Below are 14934 nucleotides of genomic sequence, written 5' to 3'. Positions count from 1 at the left end.
TTTAAAAAAACTTGTGGGTTTCTTTTAAATAATCTATTCTTGAATGAAGGGTCTGTATCTGGGAATTTCTGTGTGATGGAAAAGCCGGATCCCCGCCAGCCACAAGCTCTGGTGGCTCCAGCAAAGATCCCAGGAAACCCATCCGTTTTGTTCCCCAAAAGATCTTCCCTCGAGGGGACAAACACAACGGGGGCGAGGGCAGGGCCGGCTGGGAGCACCATGAGCGCCGGACTGGCTCCTAGGCTACGCCTGGCCTTGAACCCGGGTGTAAGCCCAGCCCTTCGGGAGGCCCGGGGTTTTCCGGAGGGTTCGTCCTGTTCCAGGCAGTGCTGGGGCTCCTGCAGAACCAGGCCCGGGGGGGCAGAGGCGCCGGTTGGGGGTTCTGGGGCGCGGGGGCACCGGCCGGGGCTGCGGGCGGGGAGGGCTCCGCTTCCTTCGGGCAGGGACGGCTTTGCTGGTTTCCCATTCGCCTCCCCAAATTTATACCCTAATACCGACTATTCTGACTTTATGAGTTATTCCCAAATATCAGCCTATGAAAAACAGAACGTACATTTTTTAATCCCAAAGTGGCACTTTTCTGAGCGAAAAATAGCTCTGAGGGACGAGCCTTGTCAAACCTGCGCTTGCCCTCTTTTCTCGATATAAGAATAGCCCCTTTGAAGACATCAAATGGCATTCGAGTGGGAAGGATTTGCACAAAAAGACACGGGCAGCGTTCCACCAAGGGGAGTTTGTGCACTGAGCGTGGCCCGAAGATCCCCCTTTGTCCATCTGTGTCAGCCGCCAGAAAAACAGGAGCGAGCAGGAATTGGGGTGAGGAGACATGGCTTGACCGGGCTTGGGTCGCGGCTTCATACAGCAACTCGCTTGGTGGGGTTTGGTCTCCAAGGGACCTGCAACAGCTGGAAAGCCCATGGCTGGGGACATCAGGGGTGCGGAGGGATGGCCAGGAGATTCTGGGGACATCAGGGATGTGGCGAGACAGCCAGGAGATTCTGGGGACATCAGGGATGTGGCGAGACAGCCAGGAGATTCTGGGGACATTAGGGATGCGGAGGGACGGTCAGCAGATTCCCAGGAGGGCAACAACAAGGGAGACCATGGATGCTTGTGCTACAGCGCTAAACTCCCAAAAGAGAGAGAGGGAAAAAAGGAAGGGAAAATCTTCCTTTATTCTGCAACAGGCAAAGCTCGGGGCATGCGTCCCCTCCAAAAGGGTGCAGCAGAGGCAGCAGGATTTCCAGCTCTGGGATCAATCATTTGGTTCTCAAGCACTGAGACAGGAGCTGCTGGGGTGATTGATGGGCAGCACCGCGGTGACTGTCGTCTCTGGGACAATGACACCCCAGCTCCTCCCTGCCCATCTTCGCTCTCACGCCTCTGCGATCCATCCCCAAACTCTTGCCTGTGGGAAATGGCTTTTCCTGGCAAAGATTTTTCTCTCCTCCAAAAAGTATCTGCTTTTCTAACCAGAATATTGAAAATCTTTAAAAAGCGAAACTTTTCAACCAAAGGCTTTCAATGCCATGTTTGCCTGGAAAGGCTCATTCTCAGTTTGCCGTGAGGCTGACAGTTGAAATCTGCCACGGAAAAGGCCAGTTCGGGTTTGTCCTAAATCCCACTCAAGGCAAAGCAGCTCTGAACCTGCAGCATCCTCATCCGTCCGGGAAAGTCCCTTCCGAGCCAGATCCAAAGCCGCTTCGCCACAGGTTATGGATTGGCCATTTCTGGCAAACGGGAGTGGAGAACATCTCATTTTGTTTCCTGTTTTTTCTTCTAGGTGAAGAGTAGCTTCAAAAAGAAAACCTGACTTTTTTAAAGATGCTCAATTGAAAAATCTGTGTTTGATGATGTGAACAGGTTCCCTGAACTCCTCTGCTGCCTGCTTTGTCTCAGATTTTTCTCCCTCTTTTCAAGGCAAAATGAAGGAAAAACCACATGGAAAGAAGAGAAAGAAGAAAACAGGGAATGGCAAAATAGGGAGAACAAGGGAAGAAAGTTACTTTTTCCCTTCCAGAGCAGTGTTTTGGGGCGGGACCTGTGTGTTGACACAGCTGAGCCCCAAATTCCCGTCCCTCCCAAGGTGGAAATTTCAACAGATGAGCAGAAAAGCTGTTTTTTCCACCCAAAATACACCAGCTGTTTTCACGCAGTTGGTGGAGCACCCCGATCCCAGCCCTGCGCCCCCTCCCTCGCCTCCCCCGGGGTTCATCTCGGCAGCGTTTGCCCCCAGCAGCCCCGGGCACGGCCGCAGCACAAAGGGTGTGGGATCCCCCAGTGCACCCCCCGCCGGCACAGGGCTGCCAAGGGGGGTCCCCGGATCCCTGGAACCCCGCGGAGATGCTGGCGCGGCCGCTCGGCCCATGCTCAGGACCGGGCTCTGCCCGGACGTGACGCCGGGATCTTGGACCCCGCTCGCCTCTTGCGTAAGGCACAGAAATGATGCACCGAGTTACTGTAAGTGATGAGAGGCTCCCGGCTGCATGTTAAAGCGACAGGCTGCCGTCTGCCCGGGGTCTGGCATCCCCCGCCCTGGCCAGCATGTCCCCGTCACCCTCCACCCGACAGCGGCACCCGCGCAGGCGAACAGCCCCCTGGGGAGGGGGATCCCGACACCCCTGGAGCTGCACACAGAGGGGAGACGTGGGGGGAAATGTTCCGGGGGTGCAGCATCCCAGGCAGAGCCTCAGAGCCCGGGGGGGGCTCTGCAGCCCCTCTGGCTTGCAGCTGTACCGTGCCTCAGTTTCCCCTCGTTGCACAGCCAGAGAAGGGTCAGACAGACCGGCTCAGCTGGGCTTTAGTGAGCTGAGGCTGCAGTTAAAGGAGAAACAGCAGAGAGGCAAAAACCCCGGCGCCTGGGTGTGCTGCTCCCACCCACGGAGAAAAGGATGAGCCGTGGGGGGCCCCGACAGTGACCAATTTTCCTTCGCGCCTGCAAAGCCTCAGCGGGAAGGGGAAGGAGCCTGAGAGCTGAGGGGCCGCGGAGCCGGACCCCACTCGGAAGCCCGTGTACCGTGCCGTGCCGTGCCACCGGCACACGGAGACACAGGGCGCCTGGCTTCTCTCTCCCCATCGGCATGTGCCGTTGGGCTTTTTTTTCCTTTCTCCTCTTTTTTTTTTTTTCTTTCCATTTATCTGCTTTTCAAATAATGTTACTCATCCAGAGCAGGACGTCTGCATTGTTTCCTTCGGGAGATGCTTACCCGCACACAGTGACTACTTGTCTGAGTCGTCACGGTGCTGAGCAGCGGGGATTACTCATGGTGTAAGGTTGGAGAAGGGAGGAGGGAGGCCAGATTCGGCGCTTTGTCTGCAGTTGTTCATTTCTCACTCTTTGATATATTCTTTTTCCCCTCCTCTCTTTCTTCTTCTGCCAGTGCTTTCCATCCCGGCTCTCTGAGCTCCCTCTTCCCTGCTCTTCCACCAGGGCCACAGCATCTGGCCGGATCCTGGTGGGATGTAAAACAACCTTTGCTGCGCTGTGCCCTGTCCCCTCGCAGGGAGAACCAGCCCCTCCCTGGGGACCCCTCTGCCCCCACACCGCTGGCTCTGCCCCAGTTACCCATCTCTGCTCACTCTTGGCCCAACTTTCCCTGTCTTTGCCACGACGTCCCCGCGTGGCACCCAGCTTCCTCCAAACACGACCCAAACCCAACATGTAAAACGTCAGCGATCATTAGGCACAAAAATGTGATAAAGGGGGGAAGAAGCAGCACCCAGAACGCCCCAGGTCCTTGTTCCAGCCCAGGTCTCGGCCGGGCTCCCCGAAAGGCGCCGGCCAAGGGCTGATGGTGAATTCCTGAATTTCCGTGTTTGCAGGGCCGGGGCACAACCCGCTGGTTTCAGTGTGTGCTTGGGAAGACTCAACAGAAAAGCATTTGGGACATGGACCTTCCCTTTCTCCATGCAAAACCGTGGCAGATCAATGAATATTTTAACAAAGAAATATTTCATTAAAAGAGTTGATTGCTTAATGAACTGTCCCTGTGAGCCATCAAAACGCAATGTTGGTTTTTTTTTTCTCCCTTTAACGAAGGCAAAGATTCATATCACGAAGAACCGGCTTATCAAATTACCGTAATAGCCTGTGTAGACCCAGCCGGGCTGCCTTGCGCCAGGGCCACGGCTCCACGTACGACACGGTGTGTTCAGACCACAGCGAACACGATGGGAGCAGAGCAGGGTCCCTGGCACTACTGCAGTTTGACCCGTAAATAACCACGGTTGGAATGGCGTGAGGCAGGTCTGTTTTCCTTTGGGCTGCCAATATTTGAAGGGAAAGAAAATTAGACATGCTTTTTGTTCCCCATTCTGAGAACATTGCAATAAAGGGACACTATCTGGTTCAAGCCCTGTTAAAAGCCAGTTCTGGTGTCTAAGGCCACAAATTCAGCAAAGCTCTGCTGGATTTGCACCAGGGCTCCAGCCTCGTTTACCTGTCTCTCATCTTGGGCAATTAAAACAGAAAGGCATCCAAAATAGTAATCGGCTCTGCTATTGATGCTGTTTGCTCGTGTGCTGTGATGAAAACAGCCGAGCGCTTCCCATCGCTCCTGCCACTCCCCTCGGGGCTGCCAGGCAGGACATCATCTCTCTTCTCACTCCTTTTTAGTTCGCCTTTTGAAAGTTTGTTAATGAAAATATCCCTCTTCATCTCAGGTTTCATAATGGCTCCGCTTAGGACAAGAGCTGCCGGGGCCGCGATGCTCCGGGGCTGCCGGGTGGGCACGGCTGGCGGGAGCAGAGTCATTAGCGGGTGGGAAATGAACAATAACCTGACAAGAAACGACCAATTTTCCATCAATTAGAGCAAAGCCTCTTTTTGTCTTTTTGTAAAATTAAGTTTTGCTGACTGGTGATTGGTCTGATGACAATTCATTAAAATTTACACGGGGAGGATGCTAATGGCGTGGCCGGGAGGAGGAGGAGGAGAGGGAATGGTGGTGAAACTGCCAGCGCTGCGGTTGAGATGCACTTGGATGGAAATGTGGGTTTGGAGGAAGCTCTGGAGGTTGGGATCTGGCCTGTCCAATGCTCCAGCAGCAGGACGGGACATGGAAGAAGAGGGCAGCCACCCCCAAACGCGGGGCAGCAGGAACCCGTCCCACTGGGATGGAGTGGGATGGGATGGGATGGGATGGGGTGGGATGGGGTGGGATGGGGTGGGATGGGATGGATGGGACGGATGGGATGGGGTGGGGTGGGATGGGATGGCATGGATGGGATGGGGTGGGATGGGATGGGATGGGGTGGGATGGGATGGATGGGATGGGGTGGGGTGGGATGGGATGGGATGGATGGGATAGGGTGGGATGGGATGGGATGGGGTGGGATGGGATGGGATGGGGTGGAATGGGATGGATGGGATGGGGTGGGGTGGGATGGGATGGGATGGGGTGGATGGGATAGGGTGGGATGGGATGGGATGGGGTGGCAGCAGGGCTCTGAATTCGGCACATGTGGCAGCAGGATGGGCAGCGGCAGGAGGGAGCTGGTCCTGCAAGACCAGACGGGGAAGTTGCCACCAGCGCCTTGAGCAGCTGTCCAAACCAGATACAATCTGATCTGATGCTTGAGCCCCCCTCAACTACCCTCTGCACTTTGGGAAACTTTCCTGAGCAAGCTTAACCCCAAGCTCTCACTTTTATTTACTTATTTGTAAATGTTTTCCAAGGATTCCAAATCTGGCCCTCATCCGCACGGGTTTTCTGCAGAAAGGAGCTGCCTCTGCAATCCCTTCCAGAGAAACGGGATCGGCCCACCAGCAGGGATTGTGAAAGATCAGTATTTACCGTAAGAGCGCTCTGGTTCAGCAGGGCGGGTGTCCCAGCGCTCGCGATGGGCCGGGGGCACGGGCCGGGGCAGAGGCGCAGGGACAGCCCCGGAGCCCACCCTGCGGGGGGCGGCCACGGCCGCGTGTGAGCGATGCCAAGATTTAGCAAGGAAAAAAAGTCGGGTTCTCCCCAGGGTATTTTCTGTCTCTTCCCCAACCTCTCTGGAAGGTCAGAAGGGAAGAAATCTGCAGTTGGTTCAAGCTGGATTTTTCAGCAGTACCCAGCTGGGCATACTGGGTTAACACAGGGATGATTTGCTCTGGGCACTGTTTTGTCACTCTATTTATAACTTTATTTGGGAGGGGATTTCCACTAAAAGCCCTAAAAGCTGAGGTTTCCCATTGAAAAACTTTCCATGTTCTTTCATGACCTTTGTTCAACAATGACCTAATTTCACTCAAACTCTGGCACACGCTATTCCTGAGGTGGGAGGAGAAGTGGCATTCAAAATTGGGTCAGTTTTCATTAAAAATGTTTCCGTTTACTAATAGTTTTTCATTTGTTGGAAGGACTCGGAGCCGCTCAAACGCCCCTCAGCGCAGAGGGGACGGCTGCTGTTCTTGACTTGAGAAATGGGTTAATCTTCATGGGAAATCACTCGTCACCGCTGCCGATGCTCAAGGACTTTCTGCCTCCTAGCAAAGACCTTTTTCCCCCAAAGGCTCAGCTGGACGGGGCGCTGGGGTGAGGGCTGGGGAGGGACAGGGCTGCTCCGAGCTGGGCCGTGGTGTCTGTCCCTGTGTCACCTGTGTCACTCCCTTTCAGTTCCCGTGCCCCCCGGGGAGGCTCGAGTTCAGCCGAGCCCCAGGAAAGATGCAGGAAAGCGGGAGGACGAAACATCCCACACCCTGACCTAATTCAGAACCTAATCCAAAGCCTGCCCTAATCAAGGGGATCGGAATCTTTCAGTCTGATCCCCCCATCCAGTAAAGCAACTGGGAAAACGCAGCGGGATTTGGGGAGCAGCTGCCGAGCCCCCGCGGAGCTCCTCAGCACGGCCACTGGGAACGGCCGGGGCTCGGGCTGCCCGAAGGGGCCGTGGCCTCGGCTCTGGCCCCTGCAGAGCTGAGAGCTGCAAAACTTCACTTTTTGGAGCCGTTCAAGACGGGACGGGAGGGAAGATGCATTCAGAGAGCGGCAGAGCCCGCGGACCCTGCAATTAAACCCTGCGAGAGCCGTGGGGCTGGTGAAAGCTGGCAATAAAACCAGCTGAAAACCGAGCGAGGTGGAGAAGGAAGCAAAGCAAAGCACCCGGCTCTCAGACGTGTTCCTGCCACCGCTTCTCAAATGTGCAAATTATGCAGCCATTTCACGGGACACTTAGGAGTCAATTTGCAACGCGGCTCAGGGGGGAAATTGGGCACATAATTCCCCTGAACAATAACCGGGAGCTGCCCGCTTGATTTAACTCCCAGCCCGCGCCTGGTTAGCGCCGGCCGAGGGGAGGACGCTGCGGGTGCCGGGGCCACGCGGCCCATCCCGACCGCGCCGGTGCCGGTGGCGAGGCCGGGAGAGCACGGGCAGCGGGACGAGCCGGTGCCGGCCCCACAGCGAGGCGGGTGCTGGCCCCATGGCAATGCCGGTGCTGGCCCCACGGCGAGGTGGGTGCTGGCCCCATGGCAATGCCGGTGCTGGCCCCACAGCAATGCCGGTGCTGGCCCCACGGCGAGGTGGGTGCTGGCCCCATGGCAATGCCGGTGCTGGCCCCACGGCGAGGTGGGTGCTGGTCCCATGGCAATGCCGGTGCTGGCCCCACAGCGAGGCGGGTGCTGGCCCCATGGCAATGCCGGCGTTGGCACCATGGCGAGGCGGGTGCTGGCCCCACGGCGATGCCGTTGCTGGCCCCACGGCGATGCCGGCGCTGGCGTGTCGCACGCTCGCCCGCTCACACGCTCGCCCGGCCGGGCCGCGGCAGCCCGAGCGCGCGGCAGCCCCAGCACGGTGGCAGCAGGCTGTTCTCATTACAGCCCAATGAGGCTGTTTACTCACCCAGCTGGAGACAGTTAGAGAGTGATAAATAATGAAAGAGAAAACATGATTTTCCCCTCTGTGGTTTCTATTTGTGTAACCATATGTCACAGCTCAATATGGCAGCATTTTTTTCTGCTTTATTCAGGAAAGAGTTGATTTTTTCCATAGAGCGGCTATTTTTTTCCCCACTTTTTTTTTTTTTCAGTGCAGTGACAAAAGTATTTCAGTTTGTTTTCCTGTAAAACTAATATTCAATCTCCTTAAAGTCTGGCTTGCCCCAATAACCGCAAAGGTTTGATAGGACTGTTCTCGGCTTCTTTTCAAGTACCCATCACGGGGCTGTGGGGGGAACAGCAGCTGCAATCACCCTGGTGAAGGAACAACGCGCCGAGCAGGCTCTGTGAGAGCAGTGGAACCCGCATCTCCCTCAGCCTGCAACAATTTAATACCAGAGAATAAAACATATAGGAGTTTTGCACGGCAAGGGAAGGGAGGGTTAGATGAGCAATAACTGGGATATTTTTGCAAGTGAGGTTCCCCGAGTGCTTTCCCAGGGTACCTGAGCATTGCTTCTGCCGTTTTGCAGGTAGGGAAACTGAGGCACGGCACTGCAGAGGCTTCACCAAGGCAGAGGAGCTGCAGCGGTGGAGCCCAGCACCCCGTGCACCCCCAGGCATCTGCACTGATCCGTCCCGGAGGTTTATCCAGGCGAGAAGGGGCTGCTGGGGAAGGAGCAGGTCCCAGCGCAGCGTGGCTGGCAAAGGCGCTTGCGTTGCCCGGATCGGCGTGGGGCAGCTCGGCGTGTCCCTGGGGGAAGGCAGGTCCCTGCACGGCCCCTCTCCCTGCCCGTCGGGTCCGGCACATCTTCCTGCTGCAATCATCCCCGGCCCCCAGCGCCGCATCCCGCTGCCCGCGTCTCCTCTGCTGCCATGCCCGAGCCCGCGGGCGATCCTTCGGAGGTCTTGGCTCGCTCCCATGATGAGTTTCCCCTCCGAGCGCTCTTGGCCAGGGGCATGCAATGTCTTTTTTTGCCCTAGCAAGTTCTCCGGCTCCGTAACATCCTCTTCCCGCAAGATACATCGTTTTGGGAGAGCAATTATCCGAGTGACCTCATCCATGTCTGCGGCATGAGGTCACCAACGTTCGGGGAGGCGCGCACCCGCCCCGCTCCAAACGGGTGTGCCGGGAGCTCGGCTCAGCGCGATCCGGCATTGGGCTCGCTCCAGAGCCCCATCCCATCACCAAGGAAGTTCGCAATTAATTGTGGCATAATTCCCAGAGGCCAAATCAGGCACCCGGGTGTAGACGCAGCAGGGTTGGGGGGTGTAAGAGACCGAGCGGCACCAACATCCCTGCCCGACCCATGGTCACGGGCTTCGGGAGAGCTGCGGCAGGGCTGCGTGGGCCCCTTCGTCCTGCAATAGCTCCGAGAATCACGTCTCCCTGGCACAGACCTCCCGAAACAGGACCCGCTGACCCATCGCTCCGCCGGGGTCCGGGTCCCGTCACCCAGGGCGTGATCACGGTGTGTACACGACGTCACTGCGATACCTGATCCCCACAACCAGGACCTTTGCTGCCTTTGGATTACCTCAATTAAATGTAGCAAACACATCTCCTCATGTGGCTGATCACTTTTTAAAAAGTATGAAAACCATTTCTCTGGAGGTTTTGTGTGTAATAATCCCAGCCTGCCTGACAGGGAGAAGATCGTCCTCTGCTCCCCAGCCTTGCACACGCACACACGTGTGCACACGCGTTACACGGGCATTTGCACAGCACTTTGCTTTGCTGGTTCCTACGTCTGCTTAGTGGTTTGGGCAAGACTGGCATTTCATCAGCTGCAACAGCACCCTCCAGTCCTCAGAGCTGAGGTTCCACCACCAAGATCATTGTCAAAAATGTGCTCAAATTCACCCAGATGGTGAAAACTCAGCTGTTACCCAGACCGGAGCCACCGCGTCCCAGCAAAAACACCCAGGCTCGACTTTGAACCATACGCTGAGTGTCTGAACGCTTTTAGCGTCAATGGAGTTGTCCTTTTTTCAAAGCAATTTACCAGAACAAAATCAGTATCTGCTTGCTGCAGGTCATGGCGAACTCTGGTTGCAGAGCTCAAGCTGGGGGGACGATGGACCCCACGGCTTCCCCGACCCTCTCCCGCCCCAACAGCTTTTGCAGCCTTCCCCAAGCAGCCCGAGCCCGCTCCTGCAGCCCCCGGTCCTGCTCCTCTCCCCGCCAGCATCAAAAAATAAGGGCTGGGAATTTGTGGCAGGTTAATTGGGGTTATTTCATATTAAAGCCCCTCTGCCTCTGCAAACCGAACCTTTGCTGCGCAGCAGGGGTGGGTCCGACGTGCCTTATCGCACCTCCGGGCGCAGCACAGAGGGGTTTGTGCCCTGCAAAGGACGTGGACATTTTCCCATCAGCTCCTGTGGCCCCGGGTGATGCTCCTGGCAAATGTGGGACATGACACCTTTTACCTGTGTCGCCTGCTGAGGAGCACAGCAGCCAGGAGGTGACAAAGCCCGAGTCCTCTTGCCCTGCATTGGGCATGGGTGCGGATGCCACCCTGGAGACACCTCGATGGCACCTGGAGGGAGCCCCCGCCGTGTCCCCGCACAGCCCTCATGTCCCCACACGCCCCTCTGCCCGCGCTCCTGCCGCCCGGCACCGCCTGGGTTAACGGGAGGCCGCTGGATGGAAAAGGCCCCTTTTTTAAAATTGTAACAGCAGATACGGAGAAGAAAACGCGCTAGAATCATTTATCTGGCTCACAGTTTTGCTAATGCCCTCGGCTTTAGGCCAACGTGAGATATTATGAGGTAAATCGGCCAAGTCATGCTATACAAACATTTCAAAAAAGAAAGATATTTTCAGGCTCTTGCAGGAATCCAGCCCTCCCCCTGCCCCGCGTCGGGTTACTGCAGGACTCGGCCGGGTTTGTAGCCCACTTTTTACATTCATCTGTGGGTGTTCCAAACGCAGGAGAACTTACACCAAAAGGCATCGCTGGGGTCCGGCACGGGGCTCGCTCAGCGATGCGGCCGCCCCGGTCCCTCCTGCCCAGGTGTGCAGAGACCTCAGAGCCTCCCGCACCGCGCAGCAGCCCTGCAAGCACAAATACCGTCTGGGTAGTGGCCATGGTTAGCTTTTTAGGGTAATGATGGATTTTAACTTCACAGGAACTACGTACATTCAACAATACATACATGTTTTTTATTGCTTACGACACTTAAATGGATGGGTTCTTCATTATTTATTAAAGACCCACCGAAAATCTTTTCCTTCTTGTTCCTGTGTCTTGAGCAGTTCATTAAAGTGCCCACCCTTCCCATCACAAACCCCATGTACGCAGGCTAATACAATCCAAAAGTACTAGTAAAGTCCCCACACACAGAACAAAAAACCAAAACCAACCCCCACTGCCCATATTGCAAGTGCCCACGCAAAACATGGGGAGCGGGGAAGGGGCCGCAGAGCCCGGGGTGGGTGTGAGAATCCGTCGTTGCTCCCCAGGCGAGGGGAACGGCTGCTGGGGAGCTCACGGCTCGGCTGGGCCGCGTTTAGTGAGGAAACCTGCCCGAACAGGGGCCTGGGACTCGCAGTCACGGAACAATCTTGGTTTTCCACCCGCCTGGAGGCAGAGGTGTTTGGATCCGGGATTCGGTGCCAATTCCAGCCTCCGATCGATGGCAGGTCGGGCAAAAGTACTCCAGCGCATCATTATTGTAACGACCTCACAGCCAACCTGGGATGTGCTGTCCTGGGGCGACGGTTCCACCTCCCGCACCGGGCGCTGGTGGCAGCCTAACAAGAGGCAGCAGCAGCTTTCCCTGCGCACCCCTCGCTCCTGCTTTTGGCCAGAGCCCCCGTCCTGGAGCATCCGCCGGCGTCGCACCCCGGCCCCCCCGCCTGCACCCCCCGGGAGCTCCGGCGCTTTGCTGGAGGGCACGGAGCGAATCATCCAGCAACGCAGAAATCTCCGAGTCCTCTTTAGCCGTCCCAGGAGGAGGCAGATCTGAGGGAAGGCAGCGGAGAAGACGCCTGCAGCAATGTCAGTGCTAGAACAGCCGGGCTGACAGGATTCAGAGTGGGGATTAAGGTTGGGATCAGGGATGCGGGGAAAATGAAAAAAAGACTCTGGCTTTCAGGCACACCTCCGCTGCGTTCGTCTCGTTTGCTCGGGAGGAGGACGGGCTCCCGGCTTTAAAAGGCCCTGGATTGCCCTTCTCCCGAGGCCGGGGTTCCCCTCAGTCCTGCATCCCGAGACGTTTGGAGGGCAGCGAGGATGCGCTGGGCACGTTGTGCCGGCCCTGGCGCAGCTGGACCGTGGCAGCACGGAGAGGCTGGAGGACCGAACGCTGTCCCGGCACAAGATGCATTGAGCATCCCCGCCCCGCACACCTCCCGGAGCACAGCGGGGCCGCTTCGACCCACGGGCTCTGCAACCGTCCACTGGCCAGGCCATATTTCGGTTAAAGCAAATCTGGACTCTCTTCCCTTCAGCCTTTTTCTCTCCCTCTTTCTTGCCTTTCCTTCCCCTCCTTGTCTCCACATAGACCATTAACTTTCTCCCCAGTGCTGCCCGCTCTCCGTGGGGCTCCTTCACTCCTTCACATGCGGCCCTGGAGCAGCTCACGAGACGCCCGATGGTTTATTTGCTCCAGCATCCTTCTCCGCTTCGCCACGCCGACTCTCTCATTTCGAAGCTCCCTCTTGTCCCCCATCGAGATACAAAAGGCACCAAGTTTCCCTTCACATCCCTCTTTCCCGTTTTCCCCTCCCCTTGATTCGCAGTATCCAACCCTCCGTTTCCAACCTTTTTCCCCCCTTCTTTCCTACCCCTCTCTTCCTTTTTTTTTTTAAGTTTTTCTTTTAACTTTCAAGGTCAACACGGACAGACAATGCCACCAGTGCCTGTTTGATATGTGAGCGCTATTGGCGTCCATTGCCACGGTTTCCGTGGTAACACAGTAACCATTAATTTTCAATTAAAGTAGACAAAAAGCCCGATGACAGCTCCAGGTCTGCTGAAGATGTCAAGAATCCGTATTAATATACAGCAAGAGAGCATAATTGTGTGTCCATCTTCCCGAGCAACGAAAATGGAGGGATAATTACCAGCTAGAAAGCCACTCTGTAATTTTGTTCTTACTGTCACCACAACCCTACATATTAGCATAAATTAAAAGCAGGGTTTATTGTTACCAAAGTGCATTGATATTTCCAGCCTATTTTCTTCCTTTTAACTGTTTGTTGTTGATGAGCCGCTCCTGGACACATGGTGGGTGAGCGCACAGGAGCGACCGAGATGCCAGAAAGTAACGGATGAAGCCTCGCGGTGCCACCCAGGCGGAAGGGAGGGAGGCGCCGCCGTGCGGAGCCGCCGGCCGGGTCTGAGCCCTCTGCCACCCCCGGGCCCACGGGAGCCCTGCCCAGCGCGGCCGGTCCCGCTCGGCCGCGGGACGCGCCGGGGGCTCTGCCGCCGTCCCCGTCGCCGCCTCCTCGGAGCTGGAAGGGCCGCGAGGCCCCGGCTGCCGCGCGCGGTGACAGCCGCTGAATTCATGAATTTAAGTGAATGGAAAAAAGCGGCTTCCTTGTATCATATCCAGAGAAAGCTGTCCTTCAAAAGAAAATTTAGTGTAATTACCCTTAAGGGAGCGATCCTCACTCAGTCAGTCACAACACTGACCTGCTGCTAGGATCTGACAGGGAAATTACAGGCTGTGTGCTCAACAAAAGGGGCTTCCTTCCTTCTTAGAAGAAAGATGAAATGCCAAGGTTTGAAACGAAAAGTGTTGGCTTGTGGGTTTTAAATCAGTATCTCACACAGAGCTTTCCTTTGCACAGGGATTAGAGGAGGACCAGGCCAGGGAGGGAAATGGGTGTTCTGTGGGCTGGAAAAAGAACCAAGAATCTCCAAATTCCCACCGAGCGAGGAAAGTGGTTTCTCAGGACCTGCTTTCGTGACAGGCAGCGAGGCGACGGGCACGGCGGAGAGCAGCGTGGGCCGGCCCTGCTCGGAGCGCTGCCGGGAGCGGGGCCGGCCCCTCGCCATCTGCACCAAGCCACGACCAGCCCCGCGCCCCCGCGCCCCCGCGCCCCCTGCCCAGGATCCAACTGGGGGTCAGAGTCCCCCTCAGACGCCGGCACCACGCCAGGCGGGGCACGTCCAAGCGGGGTCAGGCTTGGAGAAACCTCTGTGGTTCCCCCTCGTACCTCAGGAGGGACTAAAGCCCTCTCTGATCCATTGCTTTGCATCTACAGGAACTCGGAGGGTGAATTCCCAGGGGACCGGAGAAGACAATCATAACATCTATGATTAAAGGGGGGAGGACTAGTCAGAATAAATTGATACTCAGAAAAATACACAAATAGATTATTAAGCAATCAATTTGTAAGGAGCTAAAAGATAACGGCGAGGAGATGGGTTTGTCTAGAATATTGCGCCAAGGCAGCTGGCCCGGCTGAATCGGGGGCAGCAGCAGACGCCACACAGGCTGAGTCCAGGAAGGCTTCGGTGCAGCCTCCCCAACATCCTCCAATCAAGGTGCCGTGTTCTGGAGGTGAAATCACCAGCCAGCAGAGGCACAGCTGGGTGGGGACCACACCAGGAGTTATCAGCAGCTTGCTATCGAACTGAAGGACTTTCTCAGGGCTGGGGCAGGAGGGGCTGGCTAATATTTTTAGCGGTAAGTTAGGCTGCAAGCAGAAAACATATGCAATGTCTGCGGGAGCACCCTGGAGAGGGGCTGCCACGTGGGGGGACAGGACAGGCATTCAAAGCCAATAAAAAGGATGAATGACATAATGAGCTGCAGTCAGGTTAAAGGGATGGGGAATGAGAAGCAAAAAGCTGAACTATAACTTTTTTGCAAAAGGCTGGTGAGCTAGTGTTGCAGCGAGGAGTGAGATTTATACTTGATGGCAAGCTTGGTGTGAACCGACAGATTACCTAGTGCAGCGGGGGCGAGAAGAGCTGCAGGAGATGCCGGGGATGCTGCAGGAGATGCCGGGGATGCTGCGGGAGGTGCTGGGGATGCTGCGGGAGATGCTGGGGATGCTGTGGGAGATGCCAGGGATGCGGCGGGAGACGCGGGGATGTTGTGGGAGATGCAGGGAT

Source organism: Caloenas nicobarica, chromosome 21 (genome assembly GCF_036013445.1).
Source record: "Caloenas nicobarica isolate bCalNic1 chromosome 21, bCalNic1.hap1, whole genome shotgun sequence".
In the NCBI taxonomy this organism is placed as follows: Eukaryota; Metazoa; Chordata; class Aves; order Columbiformes; family Columbidae; genus Caloenas; species Caloenas nicobarica.
This window is presented reverse-complemented; position numbering follows the sequence as displayed.